This window comes from Xenopus laevis, chromosome 9_10L (genome assembly GCF_017654675.1).
Source record: "Xenopus laevis strain J_2021 chromosome 9_10L, Xenopus_laevis_v10.1, whole genome shotgun sequence".
NCBI classification, from domain to species: domain Eukaryota; kingdom Metazoa; phylum Chordata; class Amphibia; order Anura; family Pipidae; genus Xenopus; species Xenopus laevis.
In genome coordinates this window covers 18,740,979-18,763,474 of record NC_054387.1, presented here as the reverse complement: position 1 = coordinate 18,763,474, position 22,496 = coordinate 18,740,979, and the positions used below count along the sequence as shown (strand labels likewise).

Below are 22,496 nucleotides of genomic sequence, written 5' to 3'. Positions count from 1 at the left end.
TTCAATGGCTCACATGGCATCGGCTCGCAGGGTATCAGAGATGTCTGCTCTTTCCTGCAGATCTCCTTTCTTCACCTTTCACCAGGATAGGGTTGTTCTCCGCACTATACCTTCCATTTGAACCAAGAGATCACCATTCCAACCTTCTGTCCCTCTCCTTCCAATCCTAAGGAGGTGGCCCTTCATTCACTCGATCCCGTGCGTGCTCTCAAGTACAGGTATGGGACCTGTTATCCAGAATGCTCGGGACCTGGGGGTTTCCGGATAATGGATCTTTCCATAATTTGGGTCTTCATGCCTAGACTAGAAATTCATTTAAACATTAAATAAACCTAATAGGCTGGTTTTGCCTCCAATAAGGCTTAATTATATCTTAGTTTGGGTCAAGTACAAGCTACTGTTTTATTATTACAGAGAAAAAGGAAATCATTTTTAAAAATTTGGATTATTTGGATAAAATGGAGTCTATGGGAGATGGCCATTCCGTAATTCGTAGCTTTCTGGATATCTTGTTTCCGGATAAGGGATCCTATACTTGTACTACCTGCACCGCGTCGAAGACGTCCGTAAGTCAGACTCTCTGTTCATCATTCCCTTGGGGCCCCTTCAGGGCTCCCCTGCCACTTAGGCAACCATCTCCTGTTGGATCAAGCAGGCCATTCACAGCTCAGGGACTAAGCCCCCCAGCTAGACTCAAGACTCATTCCACCAGAGGAATGAGTACGTCCTGGGCTTTTTGGAATCAGTCCTCAGCTGAACAGTTGTGCAAGGCTGCCACTTGGACTTCCATCCATACTTTTGGGAAATTCTATCATTTTGATACTTTTACAGGATCTGACACCCGCTATGGCAGGAAGGTACTTCAAGCCGTGGTGGCTAGTTACACATAGGCCTCTACCTCCCACATGTTTCTTTTGGGACAGCTTTGGTATGTCCCCCTTGTTCCTGTGTCCCCCAAGCAGACTAAGGAGAAATGGAGATTTTGTGTACTCACCGTTAAATCTCTTTCTCTCCAATCGCTTGGGGGACACAGGACTTCCCTCCCTGGTCGAGGCCTTCAGACATGGTTGATAATTGCAACCTACTTTTCATTGTATATAGTGAATAAAGTACCCCCTCTTGTAAAATATAAGGATATTATTAGTTACCGAGGAGTTTCATGACCATATAAAAACACGAGGCCGAAGGCCGAGTGTTTTTATACAGGTCATGGAACTCCAAGGTAACTTCTAATATCCTCATATTTTACAACTGGGGGTACTTTATTTATTATAATACACAAATTTTAGTAAGTCATGTGACAGAAATGACATCACTACTCTCCGTTTATAACTGATGACATCACTACTCACCGTTTATAAGGATATAATTTACAGGATATTCATGGCTTTTGTGTATTATATAGTTATTAAGGCTTCAAGTTTTTTGGTAACCTCCTGTTCTGTGCTTTGGTACGAACTGGCCTGGCTCTGCCTGGGAGCTGGGGTATAGTAAGAGGAGGAGGGATTAGTTTATTTTTTGTTGTGTCCTGCCTCCTAGTGGTGCAAGCTATACCCCATTGTTCCTGGGTCCCCCAAGCGACTGGAGAGAAAGAGATTTAACGGTGATTACACAAAATCTCCTTTTCCCATTCCCACTCATAATTTGTATATGCAAATTCGGATTCAGGTTTAGTACTCGGCCAAATCTTTTGCAAAGGATTCGGGGTTCGACCGAATCCAAAATAGTGGATTTGGTGCATCCATACTTCTTACTGCCCTGGAACACAGACTTGATGTCATAATAAATCTTTCCGATGTCTGCTATATTGCTTATTTTATCTATAATGTTATCAATTTAGCCTTATTTCTCAAAACAAAGAATACCAGCACATTAAAAGGAATTGATATATCTTAAAAAGGCAGATGGTAAGGGAAAGCAGAAGCCTATGTTGTTAGAAGTAGAGCAAAATAGCGTACCTGAACACCCAAATCACCAAAGTTGCTGACCCACTTAATTACATATTCAGTTTTCTTTCTCCTACCCATGGGCGTAACTTCAGAGGAAGCAGACCTTGTGGCTGCAGGGGGGGGGCAGGAGGTATAGGAGCCCCATGAGGCCCTGATTCATATACAATTTCAATAAATATTGGTAAAACAGGTCAACCGCTAGACATTTTGGGGGCCAGAAAACAATTTGCTGTGGGGCCCCATAATATCTAGTTACACCACTGCTCCTGCATGTCAATAAATGCATTTTCTAAGGCTGCCTTATTATCTACAGAATTTTAGGAGGGAGTTCCTTTCTTTTCTGCAGTACCATTCCTCTGCAGCAAAAGGTGCTTTCGTTATTGATGTAGTTTCTGCTGCCTGCCAATGTGCACAGGGGCTTCCTCTTCTTTTTTTTTGGCAGTGCTGTTTTTTTCCTGGGTGGGTCGGTATGGGTGGATTTAATGTAAGTGGATTCAGCGATTGTATTGCCCCACTCTCACTCTATTCAAGCTTGCACTATTCAGACATATTGGTTCTGCAGTTTTGTTATTGTTTATTGTGCCTTATTGATTCAATACGTATTGCAGAACTCCATCTCCCTGTAGCTCTGATGATAGCAGAGCCAGAGGTTGTCTGTACTTGCTATTTTGCTTTTGTTGCCATGTGTTCTGATGCCCTGTGTATTTAGCAATAAATCTTAATAAGCAGCAATCAATATCTGCTTCCCCCTAAACATGATTATCTCTCTCTTGGGAATGTTAAGCAATCTAGTCTCTGCTTTAGAGGAGGAAGTTAAAGAAACATCAGATGTTGGTGTAATTTGGATAAATGCATGACTAAGGTAAATCAAATTATTAAAAGAAAAGTGATGGTTTTGTCTTTAAACAGACAGGAAGTAAGTGAGATGTTGGTAAATTGATTACTGGGGGAGGTTATGGCTGGCTTATGACACCATTAGCATTATTTTGCTGCCACAGATAGACATTAATCTCTAGATTTTGTTGCCTTTGTACAGAGTCAGAGTGTAATAAAGAAAACTCCTTCCTTATGCTGAAGACAAGGGGGCAATATCTCAACTGGTGTCGGCAAAGGAGACTTCCCCTGTGCCTCAAGCATTAAACCTTTATGATTGCTTTTCCTCTTTCATGCATCTGAAAAGTGTATAGCTATTAATATATTTTAATATAAACCCAACTCCACAGGGATTCATTTCTGAAAACCTATTGCTTGTTCCTGTAAACCGACTGTAAGGGGATTAATGCCGATGTTCTGTTTTTCCTCTGCAGTTTAAGAAGCAAAAGCTTTTATTGGAGCTGAAAAAATATCCTCAGGAAGGACATGAACTCCGGAGATGTACTATGTACCTTTGAAGGTGTCTCTTTTGTAAGTATTGCTTGGGGGAAGGAAACAGTATTTACTGGATGGTAATATTGTTTGCATTGTGTGTAGTTAATTGAACATTTATTGGTTAAAAATATAAAAAAATGAGGCAGCTGCACTCTAGGATGAGATGCTCGACCCACAGCTATCCTTTCTTTGTCATGCTCATATTCCATCACTGTTAGCGCCTACCAGCAGCTGGGATTATTTATTTATATATATATATATATATATATATATATATATATATATATATATATATATATATATATATATATATATATATTTATATTATAAACCCAATTATCTGACTGTGCAAGACTGTTGAATTTGTTCATTTTATTGGGAGCAGCCATGATTCCTGGTAACCTTATTCAGAGTCTCTAATGTAACAATACCAACCAATAGCCAGGTTATCAGGAAAAATGGTGGCATACTTGCTTTCCTTTACAAAATGTTTGAACAAAGCTTTTCTCAGCCATGGCAATATGTTTTCCAAACTTATTACTGCTCAGTACACAACCACTACCACATATCAAACAGGAGTAATGTAACTCTATTTATTGAGTAGGTACACCTTTTGTAAAGGAAAACTATACCCCCAAAATGAATACTTGAGCAACAGTTTATATCAAATGAAGTGGCATATTAAAGAATCTTATCAAACTGGAATATAGATTTAAGCAAATATTGCCCTTTTACATCTCTTGCCTTGAACCACCATTTAGTGATGGACTCTGTGCTGCCTCAGAGATCACCTGACCAGAAATACTACAACTCTAACTGTAACAGGAAGAAGTGTGGAAGCAAAAGGCAGAACTCTGTCTGTTAATTGGCTCATGTGACCTAACATGTATAGTTTGTTTGGTGTGTTTGTGTGCACCGTGAATCATACGATCCTAGGGGGCTGCCCTTATTTTTTAAAATGGCAGTTTTCTATTTAGGATTACCCAATGACGCATACTACTAAAAGAGTATATTATTACAGAATCTTGTTCATACACCAGAATGGGGGACTTGATGTCCAACCCCTATGCCCTGGCTACACAATTAAATGGTTAAGGGAATGTGGGGAGAGCAGTGACATCTAGGAAGTGCTGAATGGAAAGTGAATGTAATTGTCTGCCCCCCCGTCTCTATGACTAAGGCATAGAGGAGGGGCAGACAATATTTGATTGGCAGCTGAGATTTTTAAATAAGTTTACAACAGCTATGAACGCTTTAATAAAAAAATAGAAATTGGATTTCATGTTTGATTTGAAATGGACCTTTATTATACGGATTTTTGTGTCTGGGTGACAGGTCCATTTTAAAGGAAAAAAACATAAGTTGCCATAAAAAAACTCGGCAAGTAAAAGCTGGCAAGGCTGTATAGCAGTCAGTGGGAATGTTCTCTAACGACTTTATTTTTTTAATTTATTTTCCCAGTTTATTAAAACATTTGAGATTTTCACCCTCATTGAAAATTAATAGGACAATGAGATTCTCATATGTGCACAGGAATATTTTGTCATGTTTTTTCTTAAATAACCTAGCATTCCAGAAAAAGTCACAAGTTTTGTCTTTTTTTTTTTTTTTTTTGTTCACAAAATCCTATTTTGATAAATCTGCTTAAGCCTCTAAATAATGTACTTTGACTTTGTGTAATTATGTTTTTCTAATGTTCTAATTCTTTCTACAGAAGGAATTTGTCCCAGTGAAGATGAAGAGTACAGGCTTCTGGCTGTTCAGCTGGCAGTAGTGCTCTATCTACCTGGGTTATGGCTTTATGTGAGTCCTTCTGTAAAACTATTCTCAATATTCTTTATTTATATAGCTCTGACATATCATTGCTTTACAGTAACTAAATGAAATAACCGTTTTATATGACCGTAGGGATAGGAAAGAAGTCATTGCAGAAATGATGTAATGATTTTAAGACGTCTTTTGATATATTCTGTTTTCAGACTCTCTGTTCCAGATCTGACACCAAATATCGGCCTGTTTTGGTATTTCTTCGCAGAGATTTTTGAACACTTTAGTCTCTTCTTTGTGTGCATCTTTCAGATCAATGTTTTCTTCTACACCCTGCCTCTCACTATTAATACATTCAACTGTTACTAAACCCTGAGTTTATTTTATTAATTATTTTTCTTCTCTTCCCCAGCTTTTTGATGCGTGTATGTACCAGCAGGTGCACTGAGCATTCAGCCTTCATACCATGATGTTGAATGGTGGGAGAATGCAAAGAATAACTATTATATACAAACTCTCCTGCCCAGTGTGATAATGCTTGTGGAGCAGCCATACCTGCAGTAGGACTGGTGTCACTCACAGGTACTGAACCTTTCAGTGTTTCTTTATTGCAAGCCATTTTCTTACTCCCTCCCCCTCTCTAGTAAAAAAGACACACCAATACCCGGAATAAAGATACACACAGCGACATGGAAGTTAATTAAATATGTAATAATTTATTTATTATTGATAACAATTAAAAAACTACGCTTTTTGATCCTGAGGAAGGCAAAAAACCTCTGAGAAACTAGAGGAAAAAATTCCTTCCTGACTCCTTAATGGCAATCGGATTTGCTCCCAGGATCAACGCGTCATATTTAATTGAGGGAAATAGGGTAAGGGAAACAGAAAGGAATATGGCAACATACACATGAGCACCTTTTAGGCAGCTAGGTGAACGCTGCATTCTGTTCCATTCCATTGGAAACCACACAGCCTGCAGACCCGGCTTCTACAGTCTGAGGGATAGAGTGAAAAAGAATGCAGGGTCTACCGAGTGGCTTAAGGGGGCTTCTGTCTATGAAACCATATTTTATATGGAAAGGGGAGGCAAAGCTGGTGTAACTGATTTAAAGGGGGGGTCACCGCTGGTGGTATTAGGTTGGAAGGAAAAGAAATAGAAAGCAATATGGCAGCATACACATGAGCATCATTAAGCTGCTTGGTGAATGCTGCATTCTATTCCATTCCATTAAAACCCAGGCAGCCCACAGACCCCGGCGTCTGCACACTGAGGGATGGAGTGAAAAGTAATGTAGGGTCTACCGAGTGGCTTAATGGTGTTCTAGTTTATGATACCATATTTTATAGGGGAGGCAACGCTGGTGTAACTATTATTTAAAGGGGGGGGTCACCGCTGGTGGTATTATGGTGGAAGGATAAGGAATAGAAAGCAATATGGCAGCATACACATGAGCGTCATTAAGCTGCTTGGTGAATGCTGCATTCCATTCCATTAAACCCCAGGCAGCTCACAGACCCCAGAGTCTGCACACTGAGGGATGGAGTGAAAAAGAATGCAGGGTCTACCGAGTGGCTTAAGGGGGCTTCTGTCTATGAAACCATATTTTATATGGAAAGGGTAGGTAAAGCTGGTATAACTGATTTAAGGGGGGGAGGTCACCGATGGTGGTATTAGGGTGGAAGGAAAAAAATTAAAAAGCAATATGGCATCATACACATGAGCATCATTAAGCTGCTTGGTGAATGCTACATTCTATTCCATTCCATTAAACCCCAGGCAGCCCACAGACCCCGGCGTCTGCACACTGAGGGATGGAGTGAAAAGGAATGCTGGATCTACAAAGTGGCTTAAGTGCGCTCCTGTTTATGATACCATATTTTAGTTTGAAGTGGGGGAGCACCGCTGTGGGAACTATGGTGGTAAAAGGAGGGTCAACTCTGGTGTAGCTGTGGTAGAAGGAGGAGGGTCACCGCTGGTGGAGGTGGAAGAAGGAGGGGCACTGCTGGTTGAGCTGTGGTGCAAGTGGGGGGCACTGCCAGTCCTACTGCAGAGGAAGAAAGGGAAATACAAATCAAGATCTCACGCTGGTGATTTTGGCATTGCAGGTTGATCCTGGAGCTCTACATTGCGGTATAATCGAAGTCCCTAAAGGCTTCCGCAATCTCCTTTTCCATGGCCAAGGAACCCTCGGAGGGAGGAGTTAGAACTAGATGTTGATCTCCATCCTCGGAAAGTCTAACATCCTCAGGTATGAACGGGGGCTGCATTCTTCTCTCTAGCAAAGCCATCCAGTCAATGCTCTGGTTAATAGACAATATAAAAACATTTATTATTAATTGTTACTTAGCATACTTACACTTTTATTTTATTTAAAATATGTTGTATTAGCATATAAACATTGGGAGTTCATCTGTACCTTTAGGGCTAGTCCACACGAGGAGATTCCGTGAGATTTTTTTGTTTGGCGACTAATCCCCTTGTCTTTTGAGCGACTATCTCCCAGAACTGCCTCAGCGGGTTTCCCCATAAGCTACAATGAAAAGTCGCCTGCGCTAATGCACACGTGAGGATTGCGTTTTCAATAGCGCCCAAAGTTGCCTCAGTGCCGAATCTCCACGTGTGGCCTTACCCTTAGTTCATTTCTGTAGCTACCAAAAGTTGACTGAAATTTAACTTACTCGAAAGAAATAATGATGCATAACATCACATGCATCTTCTTCACTTGAGCCCAGCCGCTTCAATGGGTCCCGCTGTAAGAGCTACAAAGAAAGAGAATGATTGACCTTAGAAACATAAGCAGATAAGCTATGTTGCAGCGCTGTGTGACAGTTAATGGCTATAAAGGCTAATACACAGTTAGACTGCACAAATTGGAAGGAAATGATTTAAAGGAGAAGGAAAGGTTAAAACTAAGTAAGCCTTATCAGAAAGGTCCATCTAAATATACCAGTAAACCCCCAAAGTAATGTTGCTCTGAGTCCCCTGTCAAAAGAAACACCACATATCTTTCCTTCTATTGTATACTCATGGGCTTCTGTATCAGACTTCCTGCCTTCAGCTTAAACCTCATTGCCCTGGGCAAGAGCATGCTCAGTTTGCTCCTCTCTCCCCACCCCTCCCTTCTCTACTGTAATCTGAGCCCAGAGCAGGGAGAGACTCAGGCAGGAAGTGATGTCACACCACATTAATACTGCAGCTCCTATTCTAAACAAACAGAGAGCTTCTAGAGCTGTTACTCAGGTATGGTAAAACATTCTACAGAATAAATATAGCATTCTAACTTGCACTATTGCAGCTAATCTATTGGCAATAAAATGCCTCCGTAGCTTTCCTTCTCCTTTAAGGGATGCAAGGATAGTGCTACCTGTTCATGAATTACTGGTTAGACCACAGCTTGCGCCCTTAACTTACTGAGTAACTTACCCCTGATATTAAGTTGACGGCATCCGCTGCCAGGAACGTCGGGACGACTAAACCAGTAGATGGTCTCAGCATTGGTTTCTGCAATGTGGAACATAAGAAAGTTCTCTTTTACTATAGTTTATAGAACTAATCAGTTGTAAGTGGCTAAGAAGGCTTCAAAACCTGTTGCTACATACATTAAGGGGGTTTGTAAGGATAGATTGTAGTGGGCATATCTTAGCATACCATTTATATTCCCTACAAATGCAATCAATGCAAAAATGCTGCCACACAAACAACTTATTGCTCTGTGGCCATATGTAACTAATATAGCTGATGCTTGATGTTATTAAGTTAATAAACAGTTGCCTATTCCGTCCATTTATTAAAGTTTCTACTTACCTCCCCAACTAGCATCTCGTATATTACAATGCCCAGAGACCACCAGTCGACAGATCTTGAGTATGGCTCCCTGGCGAGGACTTCTGGCGCCATGTAGCCAAAAGATCCTTTCAGGCTACTTGTTCGGCCTTCGTAGCCAATTCCTGAAACAAACAGTTATTGTAAGTAAACGGATCAGTTGGGGCTTATTTATCTGTATCGACTCAGTTTAATAATGTTTAGTTTGATAATGAAACTGGGTAAAATATTGTCTGTGAAAAAAATGTTTTCAATATAGTCAGCCAAAAAAATGTAATCCATAATAGCTGGAGTAAACAGATGTCTAACGTAACAGCCAGAACACAAATCACTATGTTGCGTCTCTCTCTAACCTTTTAGCCAGTTGGCCACTAGTTGCTGGGCCACATTAGACACATACAGTAACTGTTCAGTTTTCTTTTTATTCTGACCTGCATGCTCAGCAAACAAACTGAACATTAAGTGATACTAATCAATGGGGGATATGCCTAACAGTTGGCACCCTCCAGTGATTTCACCTCTTCTTTCCTCCTTCAATCTGCTCTGCTAAAGCATAACTTAGTAGGAAAAGTTCACTCTCACTTTCTCATAATATGAAACTACAAATGTCAGTCACTTCATGAACCTCAATAACATTATGTGAAACTGAACCTTTTTTTGATGTGTTAGTTTATTAGAATCCTTACCGTCTTTGCTCAGCCCAAAATCAGCCAGTTTAACATATCCGCTGCTGTCTAAGAGTAGGTTTTCCGGCTTGAGATCTCTGTGGTAAAACAACAGCAAAAGTTAGCAAAGTACAACATATCTGTGACACTGTGACAAAAGGGGAAATAATTAGTGATGTAACGTGAATAATACAATTAATTTTGTAAAATATAAGGATATTATAAGTGACTGAGTAGATCCATGGCCTTTTAAAAGCACAAGGCTGAAGTTCTCGTGCTCTTGTGGTCATGCTCTACAGGGGATATTAATATTGGCTTCTATTCCCTTGTCTGATATGTTTAGCAGTAATGCTCCCTTATATTTTATATTGCAAAATGTTTCATGTACATGAAAATAATAAATATACTTACCGGTGTATGATGTCATTTTCATGTAAGTAAGAAATGGCCATCAGCGTGCAAGCAGCATAGAACCTGCAAAGAGACTCCCATCATTAGGTTATTGAATACATAGTCATATATTTGTTAGTGTAATGTATCTCTGTCTAAATATTACTGGCTCGCTGTAAGTCAAGAGACCCACTTACTATCATGGTATATTCTGCATGCAGCTCCGCTTAAATAAATATGTTATGTATTTCCAAATAATGATGTTTTCTTACATCCTCTTGCCTTTGTCAGATAAACAAGGAGCCAGACCCTGTATACTACTTACTTTGTCTGAATGGCACCCACATGACTCTAGGTAAAGGTTAATTTGTACTTACATAGCTCTTGGTTGTTCAAATGCACCTTCCCTCTGCAGGTAGCTCTTTAAGCAGCCGCCAGCAACGTGCTCCATCAGAAAGAATAGATGGTATTCTGACTGGAAGGTGGCGTGGATATCCACAATGAAAGGGTGGTCAGCAACGGCGAAAGCAACCCGTTTCTCTAGCAAGATCCTGAATATTAAAAGCATTCATTGTCAAAACAAGGGACATGGGTAAGTAACAAAGCCAACCATGCTAAAATGATCATTTCCATGAACTGACCTTTCAATGCCCCTTGAGGAGGCGATGCTCTCCTTTTTCAAGATTTTCAGGGCATAGGATGTTTTGGTTGCCGCGTGTTCAACAAGGAGAACCTGGAATAAGAGAGAATCTCAGGAAATGCAGGAAGATACATGCAGAACATCCATACCCCTTTCAGAGAGCTGCAAGAATCGATCCATACTTGCCCCAGCATTGCAAGGTAACAGAACTAACTGTTTTGCCACTGTTCTTGCATGTGCCAATAGTCATCCTAATTATGGATTAAGTTTAATATTACCTTGGCAAATCCGCCCTCGCCTAGGAAACCACGTTGGTTGAAGTCTTGCAGTGTGTAGTTGGTCAACTGCAAAGCTCTGAAAAAGAAATACCCAAAATGAAACTCATTTTTATTTCAAATGAAATGTTAATAGTATCATCATGTGCAGGTTGCGTCTTACTGTGGGTCCTTTGTCACTGCCAGTGGACATCCTTCTGCTGCATCAGGTGGAGTTGGGCTGATGTTTTCTTCATCCACAGATATCTCACTATAAGGAAAAGTAAGTTTGTTATTTTGCGTTTCTTTTTACCCTTAGCCGATTCATTCTCCATAATCCTCAATAGCACAGCACCCCATAGCCATAATTCATAGGTGGATTTGTGCTATTGAATTATGTATTGTGTAATCTCCCAGCCAAAGTGCAGGTGCATATTACCATCTGTCCTCTTCTGTGCCAATCTAATACTTTACTTTAATCAGAAGAATAATCCTGTTATTGTGAAGATTTTATTTGATGAAAGTATGGGGTAGGGATTTAATCTGGTCTCTAATAGACTCCACAATATCCTCACCTCTCTGATGGCTCTTCAGGCACCTCGTCTACCTCCGGCACTGGTTCTTCAGTGAATTCGTCATGTTGATGCTGCAAACAAGGGACAATTGTGCAATGAATGAATATGGCATCACATGGATATGATAAAAGCAATGTTTATGTGCTGGCCAATAAATGAATGGCATCAGTATAAAATACTCACTTGGAAAGAATCACTGGCAGGTTCTGAAACAACCTGAACTTCAGATGCGCTGACCTCTTCTGCTGGGAGGTTTACTCCAGTGTCACTAGCAGTCTCCACTGCTGCATCTAAAGGGACAGTAAATAAACATAGTGACTGAATTTTCAAATATAAAAACTTTCTTGAACCTAAGGCTTAAGGATGTTTCTTGATTCGGTAAGATGCTATTAATAGTCAGTGGTTTGAAAAGTACATGCAAAAGCCATACAATTCATCTATAGTTCTGTGGGGCTTAGTTTAATGTCCATGAAGGGGTAGTGGATGGGATGTTAGGATGACACGTTACCCCATATAATGGCAATAGAAAAGAGGCTAGAGCCTGTTGTGACTCACCTGGAACATGCTCTGCTTCCCTCCGAGCTATCTCCTCATTGAGCTTGAGGAGAGAGGAGTAAAGGGCTTTCAGCCTCTTCTCACTGCTCTTCCTCAGCTCCTTCATCAGGGCTTTGCTCTTTCTGTCCTTGGTGGCATGGTACAGATTTTCGGCCCCTGCTGCTATCTTCATCTCCTTCTGGATGACTCTCACCAGCTCCTGCTTCATGTCTGAAAGAGAGACACCTACCTGGGCCTCACAAGCATCAAGAGACTGTTTGATGTCGACAGTCTATAGAGAATGGGAAACAATTAAGAAACAATGGTTAAGTGCTTGCAAATGAAGTGTTAAATAAAGGCACTTTTGCAGCAGAACCTCTGCGCTGTTTTGTATCGACACCTATAATTTTTGAACTACTATTGATGGCTTTGGATGGAAGCAAGGTGCCGCGATACCTAAACTAAACTACAGAGGAACAAGTACCAGTTTATTACATTTACTAAGTGCTTGCAAATGATATTGAATATTGAACAATGATGTCACCCATTCCAATTAGAAGAAAAGAGTTTCCTCCTAATGGTTTGGAAGGGTTTTTTTACGGTCAAATTCTCTCCCTGAATCAGTGGTACAGGCTGATACATTAGATAGCTTTAAAGGAGAAGGAAAGTTAAAAAAAATAACCTTCCTCTTTCTCTTTGCCATTATCCCCCCCTCCTGAAACGCCGCATTGAAAATTGCAATGGCTTTACAGTTTTGTGCACTTCCATTCTAAAATGTTTCTATAGTGTAAGCTTTGGCACCGCCCTTTTCAAATTCCGTGACCCTGTGGTGTAACCAAACAAGCGCGCATACGTCGCTACACAGTGATAAGCATTGGTGTCACATCTATAGTGCACAATCTTTGAATAAGCCTGTAAGTGCCACAATATGTTTTACAGACCCGAACGCTGGGTATATTTGCGTGTCCTCTGTTCCTGTGCTCGCTTCAAAGCTTCCCTTTGTTACCAGGCAAAGGGGAACATCAATCAAGTTGGAGTAAATGCAGGCAGGCAGAGAGAGAGAGTTTAGGGATGACGAATGGGTCTTCTCGGGAAGACAGATCATAATCATAGTGTGATTGCGCAGGGCTACTCTTAGACGGATTGCGTATGCGTGTGCCCTGATTAGAACGATTTATGGACTGGAGCAAAGACATCCGTTTCTGTGCAGCTTGCCACTTATTTGAAAAACGATTACAGCGCAAGAATGAATGAAAAATGGAATGAAGAAATGCTTGCTGGTAATAATATTTACATTTTATGGACAATTATTAAAGCTTTATTTTATTTGAGACTTTCCTTCTCCTTTAAGAAGGGGTTGGATGGCTTTTTAGCAAGTGAAGGAATACAGGGTTATGGGAGATAGCTCATAGTACAAGTTGATCCAGGAACTAGACCAATCGCCATTTTGGAGTCAGGAAGGAATTTTTTCCCCCTCTGAGGCAAATTGGAGAGGCTTCAAATAGGATATTTTGCCTTCCTCTGGATCAACTGGTTAAAAAGTCAAAAGGTTAAACTTGATGGATGTGTGTCTTTTTTCAACCTAACTTACTATGAAACATGATATTTATGGAGAACATCAGAAAAATAGAACAACTGTTTGTCAAATGGGTTTATGAAATATTTCTTATAATCTGAGGAATTTTCTTTTCTATCTGTTGGTAAGGTCTCTAATCGTCAGGCATAAAGCGACAGCTTGATATTTCCATCTGCCTTACCTCAGTATGCCGGTGCCGACGCAAGATGTTAGAATGTCCGGCACCCATCTTGACGCTCCTGTATGAGAAAAAAAAGGTTGGTATAAGTGGCTGCTTCAGTGGAGATAAAGAATACAACTGTTTGTAGCTGCTGGTAAACTTCAAGCTCAAGACAAGCGCCTCTCTGTAACCTCACTGCTACACATCTGAGCAGGTAGGGAAAGGGAAGTTGATATGGGCAAAGTAGTCATTTTATGACATTTTCACACTTCTTATCCCCATTGGTTTAAACCAGTACTAGTATTATTTCTTTTCAGCCTATCTATTCATGTAATAATTTTATTTCCAAACTGGTGTGTGGTTGTTATGGTAATTAAACTATAGCAACTAAACAGCAACTGCAAAAGTCTTTGAGTGGCCAAACAAACCATTTCAACTCTTCCTTTTTCCTGTTTAAATTTTTCCTTATTCTCATTTATAATTACACATTGTAATAATGCCACCTACATGGCCAGTTAGTGTTATTTGGAATATGTGCTTATTTGCTGCAGGTTTACCCCTGGAATTGTGGAAAGCAAACTAAGTCGGATGTTACGTGCAGCATGGAGGTGAGAGTGTGAGAGAAATGTGATGCTCCCCGTACCTGGCTCGTGTTTGTAATTTTTTTCTTCTGCCATTTGTTACTTTTGTTTCTATTGCAGCCCTTTCTTATATACAGTAGAACCCCCATTTTACATTTTTCAGGGAACCAGAAAAAAATTATGTAAAATCAAGTAAAATGTAAAATCAGGGAAATGTATTATGCATAAAATACAGGTGGGACCACACAATAACAATGTAAAATAAGGGAAAACTTAAAATCAGGGCATTTAAAGTGGGGGTTCTACTGTATCATCCACACTAGTGCTGATGCTAGTGACAGTTGCTTTTAACAGTTGCTTTTGACAGTTGGTAGGATGAGTGGGACCCTAGACGTCAAATCCCAAATGCAGGATCCTTACCTTCCTCCAGATGATCCTCAATGGGTTGGGCAGGTTGCTGTTATTCTTCTGCCTTTGATGTTATTGATCAGTTTAAAAAGACTATCTTCTTCTGAGAATTCGATCAAAATCTCTCTAAAAAATCTCGAAAAAATCTCGAAAAATCGCTTTATGGGGAGAGAAAGAGGAGAAGTTGTGAGCTGAGCCCTCTCTGCCATATATATCTGTATATACTGGGTTTTCACTTTCACTATTTTTCCCAATTGTACTGCACTACTGAATATGCTTGCCCCTCTATAAATAACCAGTAACACAAATCAGTAGCAGATTTAATAGAATGAAGCTGATTAGGAGAGATACAAAAGGTTGGTGCAATCAAGGACCCTGGACACCCCTGCCACCCAAGTGTGGGTGATCCTGGTTACCAAATGCACATGTAGGGGGGACTTTACAGAGTAATAGCTAAAAACCCTTTTTGGGTGTGGGTGATTGACATAGAAATGAATTTTTGTGTTAGGGATTCTTATGTTGGCCATACACAGGCAGGCATACATACAACAGCAGGCAATGGGGGTCAATTTTGAGAGCTTTGGTACCAGGGGTAGTTTTGGGTGGTTTGTCCTCACTCCCCTAAGCTTCCATAAATCATGTGGGGCAAACCATCCCTAATTCCCCTTTTGTAATATGTCATCTCCCCCCCCAGATTCTGTAGTAGTTCCACTTACCTCTGAATCCTGAACGGAAATAACTGCCATCCATACCTGAGCCCTCAAGTTAACTTCCCTGGCAACTTTCATCCAATCAGAGCTTCCCTGGGAGTGATGTCATACTGAGCTAAGTCATGGCATCCCAGGCACTGGCAGCCAATCACATGCTCAGGTACATATGTGACATGTGACCAGTCAAACTTGTGCTTAATGAAACAGAATCAACCCCAAACCTAAGCAGCTTTAGAAGCAGGGCCATCATCAAAACTCATGGGGCCCCTGACTAGACTCCCCAATCTCCACTGATGGTTGTCCTACTTAGATCTCCTCTGTCTGGTGACCCACCAGCTGTTAACTGAACTACAACTCAGCTACTGCTTGTCACAGGGAATGCTGGGACTTGTAGTCTGGCAATGGCTGGACAACTACAAGTATCAACACCAAGTTAGTCAGAAGTATTCTATTAGGAATTAGATTTTTTATTTGACAGCTCTGTATGTTTGACTTTTAATAGGCTTCATGTTGCTAAAGCTCTCACCTCATAGCAACCAGGGAATGGCTTTAATAGTCATAGCTAGACATAGTGTCCTTGGAAGTTTGCAGGTTTCCAGTTTATATGCAGCTGTGATCACATGGCTAGAGACTGGGATTAGACTTGCAGCCACTGCATTTGCATTTTGATTCTCAGAGTCACTGGCCCCCAGTTTCCCTCAGTGCACTCTCATGTCTATATTTAGGGCTGTTGGTATTTGATGGGATGTACACTGGGCCCTCATTTCTCCTGGGACTCCCGAGGGTCTGTTTCCCCTATTAACCCCCCTGCCAGTAGCATACAGCTTTGGGGTAATGGCACAGAGGGGGGATTCTGTATCAGCCAATCACATGTGAGCTACATGTGAGACAGAACCAAAGCCACCATCATATCTCATGGGGTCCCTGATTGGACTTCCCCCATTCCTACTCATGATGGCCTTGCTGAGATCTCCTCTGGTGGCCTGCCAGCTGTGAAATGAGCTACACATCAGCTACTGGTTATTATAAAGAATACTGGGAATTGTAGTTTAGCAATGGCCAGTGAGACACAGCTATAAGATCACTGAGGCATATAGAAGTATTCTATTGGGAAAATAATTTTTTAGTTGACTACAGATCTTCATTTCACTTTAATAGTTCTCTGGTTTCTAAGGTCTCTCTCCCTAGCAACCAGGCAGTGGCTTTAATAGGCTTTGCACGGTGCAGTGTCCCTGGAATTGCCAGTTCTGTATCTGGTCCTGCCACCTGGCCTGTAAAGTTGGTATTTGATGCCAATGTTATTAATAGAAAAGGCAATGTCTATAGGAAGGATTTTTCCACCAAAATGATCCACAGAGCAAGGATTATGATTCAGTTCTATACTTAAGCTTATTTTGTTAGAGGTTCACTCCTTTTGGCCCGCTATTCTCCTGGGCCTCTTGAGGTGGCAGGGACTCTGCCAATCGACTTCTTCATTCTATTAAACCTGTTACTGATTATTTCTGGTTATGTATAATGAAGCAAACATGTTCAGTAGCGCAGTACAATTTGGGAGGGATACAGAAAGGGAACTGCTTTATATTCTATTCAGGGTCCAGCTCATGAGTCTTTTCTCTGTTTTATTGCCTCCATAGAAAGTCACATTTTCCCCATAATCCTCGGCGACAAAGAAGATAAAAAAGACGATTAATCAAGAACTGAGACTGACGTCTAGAAATAAACAGCAACCGTCCAATTTCATTTTTGGGTATCCTGATGCAGGTAAGTATTCCGCCTCTTTTTCTAAATGATACCTACCTACCTGAACCTTGTATTTCTCCCATTGCTAATGGTCGGCAGTTGATGCTGGAAAAACACACTGGCCCATTAAATGAGAGTTCACTCTGGTTGCAGGTATGGCAGAGGGCACCCCCAAGTGGAAAAATGTGATTTGTGAGTAGTGAAATTACGGAGCTTCTTCTATTAGAGTTGTGCTGGAGTAAAGTAGGGATGGGCAACCTGTAGCTGACCAGATGGTGAATTACAGCTTTCTGTATGTTACTATTTGTAATAGGCATTTGGGGACATATTGGGAATTCACTCATATCCAAGTGGGTCACATGTTGCTCATGCCTGATTCAGCCTTATGGCTCCATGTATATCCTATATCCTTGAGCTAGAATATATATAAGGAGCTGTTGTCCTCATGGGAGCCTACCAGCTGCATGCCACAAACATAAAAATCTCACTGTTTTTCATTTACCTGCTCATTTTGTTTTATAACCACATATACAGGTAAATGCCACTGTATCACATTCTCCTCTAGAGTCTTGTCTTGCTTATGAGCACGCAAGGGCAAGGGCATAGATTTACAGGAGGAGGAGGGAGTTATTCTTCCACTGTATAGAGCACTGGTAAGGTCCTATCTAGAATTTGCCGTATAGTTTTTATCTCCAGCTCTCAAACAGGATATTATTGAATTAGAGAGGGTACAGAAGGGCAACTAAGCTAGTATGTAAAATCTTAGCTATGAGGAGAGAATGGCCAAATTGGGGATCTTCATTTAAGGCGTGATATGATAAGTATGTATAAATATATAAAGGGGATCATATAATAATGACTCTAATGCATATTTACCAGTAGGTGGTGCAAGGTTACCCATTCAGATTAGAAGAAAGGAGTTTCCGCCTTAATATTCGGAAGGGGATTTTTACAGTTAGAGCTGTGAAGATGTGGAATTCTCTCCCTGAATCAGTGGTACAGGCTGATACATTAGATAGCTTTAAGAAGGGGTTGGATGGCTTTTTAGCAAGTGAGGGAATACAGGGTTATGGAAGATAGCTCATAGTACAAGTTGATCCAGGGACAATGTGTAATGTATCAGTTGGTAAACCTGTTACTGGTTATTTAGGAAGCAAACATGTTCAGTAGCGCAGTACAATTTGGGAGAGATACAAAAAGCGAACTGCTTTATATTCTATTCAGGGTCCAGCTCATGAGTGTCTTTTCTCTGTTTTATTGTCTCCATAGAAAGTCACATTTTCCCAATAATCCTCGGCGACAAACAAGATGATTAATCAAGAACTGAGACTGATGTCTAGAAATAAACAGCAACCATCCAATTTAATTTTTGGGTTTCTTGATGCAGGTAAGTGTTCAGTCTCTTTGTCTAAATGATACCACCTACCTGCTGGCTGATCTAGAGGAAGATGAAACCCCAACTGAACCTTGTATTTCTCCCATTGCTAAAAGTCAATCAACCCTTTCTTGAAGCTGCCTAATATGTGCCAGAACAGCTGCTTCAGAGAGAGAGAATCCCATAACTTCACACTTTAATAAGCTATTTTCTTACTTTAAGATGGAACTCCCTTTGTAATCTGAATGGATCCCTTAAATCTTCTGGAAGGATCTACTGGTGAATAAAGCATTGTGCTATTTTCACCCAGTTGTATGTTTCTGCCTCCCATTGAGCTTGCTGGATGAATAGAACCAAAATCTTAATCACACCAACATACCCAAAGCCTTAAGGCACCCCCCATTCCCTAGCTTTGGGTAGAATGCAGAGCTCATATAGTTATTTGGTAACTATGAGAAACAGTATATATATATATATATATATATATATATATATATATATATATATATATATATATGTAGAAAGGCTGTGTCACACACTTACTGGAGCAAGGACCCAGGTGCTATTCAGAGAAAAAAATGTATATCCATATAGAAAGCTGAAGCACACTGGGATTTGTCAAAATAAAACTTAATTTATTGGATCGACGTTTCGGTCCGCACAGGGACCTTTATCAAGATTATTGATAAAGGTCACTGTGCGGACCGAAACTTTGATCCAGTAAATTAAGTTTTATTTTGACAAATCCCAGTGTGCTTCAGCTTCCTATATGGATATATATATATATATATATATATATATATATATATATATATATATATATATATATATATATATATACACATATACATATACACTCTCCTCTCATATCATGTACCACTATGTCTCTTTTTTTTGCCAACTAAGTCCCTTTTTGAGGCCCCATATTAGACCTTTTGAACAGTACACCCTCTTTCAACTCACATTCACCTTGCTGCACCCCTGTTTCTCCCTAATTGTCAATCTCAATAACCTAGGTGGCTTTAACTCTGTCTCACTAGGCTCTAAACCCTGAATCGTGACCCTGCCCTGCAAGTGGTTTATCTCCTCCTGTGATTTGAGTGTCAGCAGCTCACTAGATTATTTTTTTTTGGCCACCGTGATTGCCACAGAGGTAATTGGGCTTCTTTGCGGTGGTGGGGAGCTGTTGTTTTCAGTGGCTCCCCACCCCGCAGTGCCCCGCACCACGTCTGCCTTATAGCGGTGCAGACTTTGACTCCTGAAGGGGGGTTATCGCCTGCACGCTGGGCTTTGTGTAGCTGTTCACGGGTTGCTTAGCAACATTCATATACGCCCCTCACAGAGGAGTTTAGGCACAGAATTCTGCATACAGGTAATCGGTCTCCGTCGCGGTAGTGGGGAGCGGTTGGTCTCAGTGGCTCCCCACTCCGCAGTGCCCCACACCTCTTCTACCCTAAAAGCGCTACTGCCGCTGGTACCTGTTAGGGTTCCCATCGGCTGCGTGCTGGGTAACGAGCAGTTCTTCACGCGTTGCCTAGCAACGCCTGCGACGCTCCTCACTGAGAAGTTCCGTGCACTTCCGGTCCACCAATACAGGGCGAAGGATGGGTTAATTACAGGGTTCTGAGATATGTTGCCACCTTAGGTTTACACCAGACCATTTCAGGGTAAGGATCTGTATTGTCTTTCGCATAAGAACGACTTTCCTGCAGCGCATTGTGTATGTTTGCCTACTTGTTTGTACAGTTAATGATGATTGACAGACACCTGGATACAGGTGTTTTGGCGCCATTTGTAACCTATTTAAGTTTTATTTCACTTGTGCACTGTTTTTCCCTGACGAAGGCTCCTGTGTGGAGCCGAAACGTTGGACCACAAATAAAATCTCCACTTTATTTGCTATATTGACCCGCTGTGAATTATTGCCTTGGAGTGCTGTCAATCCATGCAGCTTTGGTCTCTGCCTGATGGATATTACATTGCTGGAGTTAAAGGGCACCTGTTAGGTAAAAATGTTATCTCCAACAAAAGGTGTGTGCCAATAGAGCCTGCATTCTGGTTGGGTATAACAGTAATTTTTGTTAAAAAAAAAAATACCCCCGTTAGCGCTAGTCAACCCGCACTGGGAGGGAGCTCGGCAGCATCCTCTGCTCAAACATGATCACGTCCGACATCTCCAGCCCAAAGTAGTTGTGTTCCTCAAAGAACTTCTGTGGGACCCAAAGTGATCTTGGTCGTCATGCTATACCTAGGGGGAAATTAAGTCTCATCCCTTCATAGAACTGAGAGCAAACCCACTAAGGCCCTGCTGGCTTTCACCCTAGCCCAGAGGCCATGAGCAGCTTTATGCGCTGCAGAGCTGACAGAATCCCACCCAGCTTACCAAGGCACGGTGCAGGTGACGCCATGCTACTCATTGGCCAACTGCTGCACCCAGTGGATCTGCTCTGCCTGCATCTGATACAGGGTTTTAGCACTGGGCAGGCTGACCCACAGACGTAGGACACCTTTTTCTGGGAAATCTGATGGAACCCTGGGGGGGGGGCAAAGAATGTATTTCCCTTGGATATCCTTATACTATGCCCTATGGCGGCACACAGTATATACAGAGGCCTTCTGCTCCCCCCATAATATGAAAATGTAACAATACAAGGAAATGGGGGGGATGTGCCATGTGTTTTGTATTGGGGTGCTGCCTACAGACAGGGCTGGATTGTGCATTATATAGAGAAGTCAGTACATATTTATTACCCTGGCGCTGCCATCTTTGCAACTCCCCGGGGCAGCTGTGCCCAATGCTGCCCAGGAACTCAGGGGTACAGGTTGCATTCTATCATTCAGCCACTGGGGGGGGGTGCTGCTCTCCCGCACATACGCCTCCTCCACCCGCTGGCAGTGCTCCTAGGATTCCAACTGCTCTAGTAGTGTCTTTTTCCAGCGGGACTAGTTCATAGCAAAAGTGAAACAGCTGCTCCTCCTCGGACTCCGACTTTCAGCGCTTCCCGAATGGTACTTGTCGCGAGCCAGCGGTACCCTTTACTATCGAGACCAGCCAGGAAGCGCCACCGCTAATAGGCTGAGGGCGGGGACTTTCACGCGATGAGTATCGGAAGGTATCAGCTTTAGTCTGTAACTTCACCTCCCAGGCTTCAGGGGGCACTGAAACAGTGAGTCAGTGGTGTGAGAGAGACGCAGTTTCTCAGGAGCGTGCAGCCCACATGAACACAATATATAGCGGCCCCTCTGGCATTTGCCCGACCAGACAGATTGCCAGTCCGGGCCTGGTGCAGTTAATTTAGGCAAGTAGAGCAATTCCCCTGTAAACCCCCTTGAGGTTGCCATGTGTCCTGCCAGATGGGTATTTCATATTAAGAGTCGGCCAGAGTGTGGGTGTTGCACAGCTCCCTGTGCCCAGGGTACGCTGGAACATAAGTGGTGAAGTTATTAAAAGTGCAGTGAACTCGAATATTCAGTACCTGCTAAATGACAGACAATGATACTCGGCATTGCTACTAGAGTGCTTGTTCTTCAGAATCAGTGTCTCAATTAGAAGTTAGGGGGCTTAGCTGATAATGCTGGGTATTGTTTGACATGGGATGGTAGTAACTCACTGACAGTTATCTTTTGATGGTCAATCTATCTTTTATATGAACTGTGCTCTTTATGCAGATTCCTCTAGAATCCAGCCATGCATTTAGCTCTGACGTATATGTTTTTATATACATATACTGATATATACTGATATCCGATATAGCTGTAATCCCTAGGGTAATCCAACAGTTTGGTGGTTGAATTTTTTCGATTTGGAGGAATTGGACATTGTGCCATAGAGGAGTTTGTGGGACCATGTGGGAGAAGTTCATTACCGAATGAGCCTTTTGCAGCGCTCTCAGTTGAGTGGTGAGGATTAGGTTTGCATCTTTCGTCTTAGCTCCAATAAGAGCATCCCACGGGAGGTTTGGGGTATTTGCCACTACA

At 41.6% G+C, this 22,496-nt stretch overlaps 1 protein-coding gene and 1 long non-coding RNA gene across 6 annotated transcripts in view; both read left to right on the top strand.

Annotated features, from left to right (window-relative positions):
* The window catches only part of LOC108701997 (traf2 and NCK-interacting protein kinase), a 1,005,599-nt gene that overhangs the window by 385,998 nt on the left and 597,105 nt on the right, over window positions 1-22,496 (top strand). The gene's annotated exons all lie outside the window — the stretch shown is intronic.
* LOC108700957 overlaps window positions 1-22,496 on the top strand; it is a 34,024-nt gene that overhangs the window by 5,331 nt on the left and 6,197 nt on the right. For 2 of the 5 annotated variants that reach the window (XR_005964256.1, XR_005964254.1), the window contains exons 2-12: window positions 3,257-3,353; window positions 5,032-5,120; window positions 5,497-5,666; window positions 7,194-7,336; window positions 8,905-9,053; window positions 10,381-10,805; window positions 11,032-11,142; window positions 13,674-13,801; window positions 14,256-14,312; window positions 17,038-17,164; window positions 18,413-18,530. This is a non-coding gene — a long non-coding RNA (uncharacterized LOC108700957). Of the gene's footprint in view, window positions 1-3,256; window positions 3,354-5,031; window positions 5,121-5,496; window positions 5,667-7,193; window positions 7,337-8,904; window positions 9,054-10,380; window positions 10,806-11,031; window positions 11,143-13,673; window positions 13,919-14,255; window positions 14,313-17,037; window positions 17,165-18,412; window positions 18,531-22,496 lie in introns of all 5 variants that reach the window. The other 3 variants (XR_005964257.1, XR_005964258.1, XR_005964255.1) reach the window with 3 other exon arrangements.